The 6,856-nt window shown below is 43.1% G+C and overlaps 1 pseudogene; it reads right to left on the reverse strand.

Moving 5' to 3' along the window:
• Positions 1-5,214: 5,214 nt before the first annotated feature.
• On the reverse strand, positions 5,215-5,410 carry LOC110304103 (annotated as a pseudogene).
• Between the last annotated feature and the right edge of the window lie 1,446 nt (positions 5,411-6,856).

Genomic DNA, 6,856 nt, shown 5'->3' on the forward strand with positions numbered 1-6,856 from the left:
GATGCCTCGGCAGATAAAAATCCTTTCTACTGAGTCTGATGACCTGAGTTCAATCCCCTGAGCCCATATGGTGGTAGAAGAGAATCAACTCCCACAAATTATCCCATGACCCCCATATCTTGGTAGGTGTGCACACACCTACACACAATAAACAGATGTTAAAAAAATAGTTTGGAAAAGCTTAGATGCTTTTCTCAGGGAAGGTTGGGGTAGCATGCAAGAAAAGCATGGCTTTTCAATCAAAGAGAGTCGGACTTCCCAAGTCTTATTTTTACATTGTCTCAAGCCACCATGATTAAAAGTTTAAATAGAAAGATGTGCTTACTTGGGGGTTAAGGAAGATATCACCCTGTATCATTGTCACCAACTGTGACAAAAGCTATCAAAACTTTAAAATGCATGGAGAACACATGGCTCAGGTGTCATCATCCATTGAGGACTGTGACTTGATCTGACACTTATGACATAGTATCCTGATTACAAATAAAGTTCTTAGAAATATTTGAAGGCAATCAGATAGGAGGGCTCATGGGGAGAAATGGCTGCCTCCCAGCTACAGAGGGCTGAGTTGTACAACTCCACTCATGGTTTAAAGACAGCCATGAGACTGGTTCTGCAAAGACATTTGAGTTAGCTGTTTGTCCAGGAGAGACACACAGAGAAAGGCAGTCCCAAGTCCTTTTCTGGGTACCATAATGTCTTTGTGTGTAAACTGGAGTGGTGGCCTATATAAGTCTGAGGACAGTAGCCAATACCATAGATGACAGAATGAGGGAACTCTTAAGAGTTGTGCAGCTGGAATCTTGTCACACCACAGAGCCACACTGCCCCAGCTAATTCTATTCCCTAAGATTCTATATGTGCTGAGCATTTAAGTCTGACTGAGTAAAGGAGTTTGTAACCAGCACCCAAAGGCAAATCCATTTCTTTGTAGTTAATTGTGGATAGCCATTGATCTCAACCTCTTTTCTCTCCTCTTTTCTTTCACCCTCTCCATCCCTCCCCCTCCTTGCCTTTGTGTCTCTCTTCTCCTCCATAGGTATGGCCTTAACCAACCAGACACTTAAACAACAGAAAGCTTGTCCATGCAGTCCTGGAAACTGGGTCAGGACCTGGTAAAGGACTCATATTCTGATTTGCAAAGAGCTGCCTTCTGACTGTGTCCTCCCTTGCCAAGAGAGGGCTCTTTCTTGCTATTGTTACAAAGCTGCTCTGTCATTAAGGCCTCACCCTCATGATGTCATCTCACCTAAGGACTTCCCATTGGTCCCACCTCTGATGACATCCCACTGGAATCAGAAGTCAGCAGTCCTGCATGTGACCTTTGGGAGGACATGCTCTTTCAGTCCCTGACACTCAAACCTCGTCTCTCAAGCTCTGCCACTCTGCCAACAATGCAAAGATGCAGCTGCACCGTCTCAGTGATGAGGACATGGACATTGCTGACCTTTGGATAATCCCTGCTGACTTCTTGACACCTATGGGCCTGGAGAAGCTGTAGGGAGGTTGTGGGTGTTGATTCATCTGCCTCTTCATGCTGACTACATATGAGGGATGGGTTCTTCTTATTGCAGAGAGGAGATGTGTGTGGACACACAACAGGTTTTCTCAATTGGAAGAATGTGGATGCTCATGAGTAGTCTGCCTCCACACCGAACCTGAGCTACACACCATGTACTGTGTCCCTGTATCCTTCTAATTGAGATATTCTCATTCCCAGTCAGCATTGTGAGGATTCCACTTATTTACACTGGTCAGGGCTGAGCCTCACCAAATCACATGAACCTTCACATGGGAGAAGGCCCATGCTGGCATCCTTAAGGTCAAGACTGCCAGTCTTATTTTGTATAGAATTCTGTTTCCTCCCTCAGTCTGATGCAGAGTTCATGGGGTGATGGGAGTGTAGGATGCTCCTGAGACAACATAATACTACCCTTCAATAGGACCTGCAGAGGTCCAAACCAGATGGGGTCCCAGCACTGAGAAGGGAAGAAGACATGAGTCCCCATCCCCAACCCAGAAGCTGGAAATCAACAATAGTCAACTGATTGGAAAGGAAAAGTAGGTTTCTTCAAGAGAATGTCACAACTTAAGGACACATAACTTAAACCACACTTAAGGACAGGCTCCCTGCCCGACAGTTGATAGCCAACACAAAATAAACTCAGTGGTGTTTTGGAAGCTCTTTGTCTCATGTTTTCTTTGGGATTTTTTTTCATTACTGATATTTTGCTTGTACATTATGGTATCTCTGTGTGTGTGTGTGTGTGTGTGTGTGTGTGTATTTCTCATGCTTTTACTTTTTTAAATTCTGGTTTGTTTGCTTTTTTATTTGTCTTTGTTTTCTAGAAAGAGAGAAGAGAAGAGAGAGAGAGAGAGAGAGAGAGCAGGCATGGAGTTGCATGGATGGGGAGATGGGTCTGGGAGGAGATGAAGGAGGGGAAACTGTGATCAGAATATATTGGTATACTGTATGGAAAAATGTTTTCAATGAAAAATTTTAATTAAGATTGATGATGATGATGATGATAGCAAAAGAACATGCTGCAAACTTTTCTGTTAAGGACACTTCTCCCACCTCTCCTGGTAGAGAGCCAGGTATAGTAGCACACACCTATAATCCCAGAACTCCAAGGAAGGAGAGGCAGGAGGATCAGGAGTTTAAGGTCATCTTAGGTTACATATTGAATTTGAGGCCAGACTGGACTATAGGAGACACTGTTAAATCAGTAACAAAGGCTGCCTGGTTGGGTCTCGGGGCTTTTGTTAGCAAGCATATAAATTCCAGGCAGGTTCTGTCTCTAGTCTTTATCTGATTACTTTGAGCTTTGTGCTCAGCGTTACTTCCTATGTCAAGCTATTAAACCTCCCTCCCATCGAGACCTAGTGTGGTCTTCTGCCTATTTCTCAGCTGTTGCAGGAGAAACTTTGTTTCCTTGCTGAACTGATTACCTGTATGCTCAGCGGCTGCTTGCTTGTGAACTGCACTTGACCCTTTGGGTGAGATGGATGAGAATTAGGAAACCCTGGCCTTGGACTCGCATTTGATCTTCATTGGCTGGCTGTATTGATACGTAATTCACTGAAGCCAGTTTATGCCAGGTGTTCCGATGCAGTTACTGATAACACTTCCTTGCTCTCCGGTGTCCCTAAATTCAGTTATGGAGACAAGAGACACAAACAGAGGAAGACAATAACCGCATGGAACAATTCATGGTAAATGCCGAGTGCATCTGGGCTCTCAGGGGATGGACAGAATGCTGAGGTCTGTGGCCATGTGTAAGCTGCTTGAAGAATGGCCTTAAGGTGGCCCTAAAAACATAAAAGAGCACGGAGACTTGAAACGGGCAGCAAGGAAAGGGACTTGCTGAAGATTACCAAAATCATAGTGGCAGTTCCTCAACTGGAGCAAGTAGTGGTAAAAGGGAGCTGCCCTCCTGTTTTAAGCAGGCTGATGTTATAGGCAGGTTTGATGGCAATTATATCAGAAGGTATATTTGAGCCCATTAAAATGAGTGCCTACTTAATGTTCAATCTGCTTCCCAGACACACGTGCAAGCCGTTGTCAATGGTGTTGTAATCGATAACCAGGTAGGTACAGAGGGAGATAGAGAAGCCGTGAGAAGGATGCTGAGCAATGACACAAGCATGGGCACCTAGCTGAGTGTTGAAAGGGTTTCCTTCCCAGTCACAGTGTCCACAATGACACTGTAGGATTCAGGCTTTGGAACTACGGTGTGAATGCCACTGAAGCTTTGATTTCTTTGTGCATCCTACCGTGAAGCCAAACACACATGACAGTTCTGGTCTCACAATGGCTTTTCAGATTTTTCTTTTCTTTAAAGACTGGGAACTTCCATCAGATGAAGCTCTTAGAAATGTTGCTAGAGTAGATGTGACAGAGCCTGCTCATTGCCTACTGAATGCCTTTTGCCTCGTACAGCGTGGAGCAGCATGGCTCGTCGGAAACAAACGCTTACTTCTAAGAAGACTAAATCAAATTAGTAATTTTGCATTTTGTTTTTTCCTTCCCGTCGGCCTGAATTGTGGAGGAGATAGTTAGAACTCTGGCAGCTTTCTTGAGAAAACAAGATGGGATTAGACTCTGATATTGTGGAAACAGCAAGGCAGAGGTAAATCAGGTATCTTATATTATGGAAACAGTGTATCATGATACCAGTTTAAACCAGTATGCTTCTTAAGTTGGTAACATGAAGCAATAAATAAATAAATAAATAAATAAATAAATAAATAAATAAATCAGTCAATCTTAATTTCCTTTGTGTTGGTTTGAAGATTTCTACATTTGTGTAAAAAAAGAGCAGTTCTTAGTGTTAAACTGATGACTGTTAATCTGCTGAATGTGAAACTAACAAACAGGAAACTTCTCGAATAGAAATAGAAGTGAACACAGACCAATGTCTTTCCTACCACAGCATTTGGTTTACTTACTGAGAAGCAGTGGGTTACTGTCACCTTTCTACATTCTATTAATAAACAATGGACCCCCCCCAAGGAAGTCAGAGTCACAGTCCTCTTCACGGACTGTAGAGGGTTGTTTGAGGAAAGAGACCTTAGACAAAACTAGACTTTTCATCTCTCTTGTTCCAAAAGGCATGCTTAGAGTAGATCTTTGTCATTATTGGATAAAATGTACTTTAGTCCATTAAATGATTAAAAATCAGAAGATATGGTGGTATTTTAAAGAAGTGTTTTCCTACTAGCTGTTGGTTATTTTATGAATATTGCACTATTTAACCACTGATGTAACCCAGAGAGGGGAAATGACACAGAGGAAATCGGGGAGGGGGGGAGAAAATAAGGTAGGGGAAATATGGGAAAGAAGGAGACAGGAAGATAAGAGAGGATAGGAGAAGAGAGACCCTGTGGCCAGTTCCAGCAGGCATGGTCTAATGGAATACAATGGCTGCCTCCGCTCTGGATGGCTCAGCACACCAATACTCATACTGAGGAGAAATATGACACCTCCATTCCACATCAATCCATCATCATCCATACAGCGAAGAGGGTCTGTGGAGCTCCTTCAGGTTGTCCTTCACTCTGCTTGTCTGAACACTCCATTTCTTTTCTTTTTTATGCCACTAGTTTATTTACAATTTTTCTAGTATATAGTTCAAGAGTTTAATCCAATTTTCAGATCATCTCTTAAACTTTCTTCATTCTGTTAAAGGGATGAATTAAATATCCTCATTTTTAAAGTAACTGGTGTCTTACTATAAAGAAAGGTGCGGCAAATCCAGATCCAAATACACGATCATCATAGTCAGGAACCACCACTTGTTTTCCACTGAAAATGGCAAATTCTTCCCCGGACCCTCCTCATAGTGGCTGTGACAGACCACGGAGGTGGTGAACCTCTGGATACTCTGGCCCAACATGTCACTGCTGGAAGTTCTGCGAGGGCCACAGACACGGAAGGCAGAAGAAATGGCCGTACCACCTAACTCTCCTTTCTTCACCACCTTGCTCTGAACACTCCATTTCTTAATTGTCACAACGGTCCTCCTGGCCAAAAGAGTCTTAAAAAGTGTGACTTCACATGACCTCTCTCTGGAGTCCGGAGTTGCAAAGAGATCTTGAGTCTTTAACTATAGGTGACCTTCCCACGACGGTTCAATGGCTTGCCTGTAAAGATTGCTGGTCTATCGTTAGGAGGGACTGACCAAAACCATCTCTAAAATAAGGCATAAAGATAGTTACTGATGGTTTCCTCCATTGGGACAGCTTAAGTGTCTTGAAATGTTGTAAAAGGAAACAAAACCAACCAACTAAACAATAACAACAATAGCAACAACAACAACAACAAACAAACAACATGTAGTAACCTCCTCTACTTAGGTGAGCTCAGACTGCTTCAATGGAGCCAGTGGAACATGTGGAATGCTGCTACTCTTTGCCTCCAGCCCCCAACAAACCTGCCACCTGGTATCTAAGTCCCCATACATGTTCTTGCATCTTATGTATGTACTTGAAACACACAGAACTCTTGAGTGCACCGGGTTTCGAAGAAAAGCACTCTGTTTCTAAAAGTGCCTAACTTGGACAGGATGCAAGGGATGGAGAGTAACCAACCAGGAGAGGAGAGACACAAGCCTCAGGCTGCTGCAGTGGTGCAGTGGTTGCATCAGGATGCTTTCTTGGTAAAAAGGATGCTCTGACTCTCTTGCTTGCTCAGTGTAAGCTCTTGACCGCTTGCTTTGTTGCTGAGTGAAGTCTCAATGTCTCCTTTTGGGAAAGGTAAGATTGCAGCTCAACTGGAAACTGGAACCTCCATGTAACTTCATTCTCTGCATCCCTGGATCCAGTCACACCTAAGGCACTGGATGTTTTTAGTCTTATGAGCCCATTAGTACCTTTTTTTTTTTCTGGAAAAGCTACTTTGATTTCTATTTCTGCCACTTGCTATCAAAGAGTTCCATCTAATGCAGGCAGAGATAGCAATTTCTACCTAGCTCTGAGAAATGCAGTAGCTCCACTAAGCCTCATCAGTAATGGATGTAAACAAAATTCTAAGCCAGAGCAGTGTGGTACTCACATCCGTCTTCCTCTGTGCAGTAGGGTGCCTCCCTGGCTGATGAAATCCAGTCACAATTGATGGAGATCAATGTGATTCATCATTAGGTTTTCTGAAGCATCGTTGCCACAAACAGTTTCTGTGTTCGATTTTATGCTAATTCCAGCTGGTACATTTGTGTGGCAGACACATCACTCTTAGCTATGGAAATGTTTTCACATTCACTAAGCTTGAGAGGATATTCTAATGAGGCCTGTCACAAAGTCCCTTTTATAAACCTAAGTATACATGGGTTGGGATGAACTGTTCCTAAAGAAATAA

The sequence above is a fragment of the Mus caroli genome, chromosome 10 (genome assembly GCF_900094665.2).
Source record: "Mus caroli chromosome 10, CAROLI_EIJ_v1.1, whole genome shotgun sequence".
NCBI classification, from domain to species: domain Eukaryota; kingdom Metazoa; phylum Chordata; class Mammalia; order Rodentia; family Muridae; genus Mus; species Mus caroli.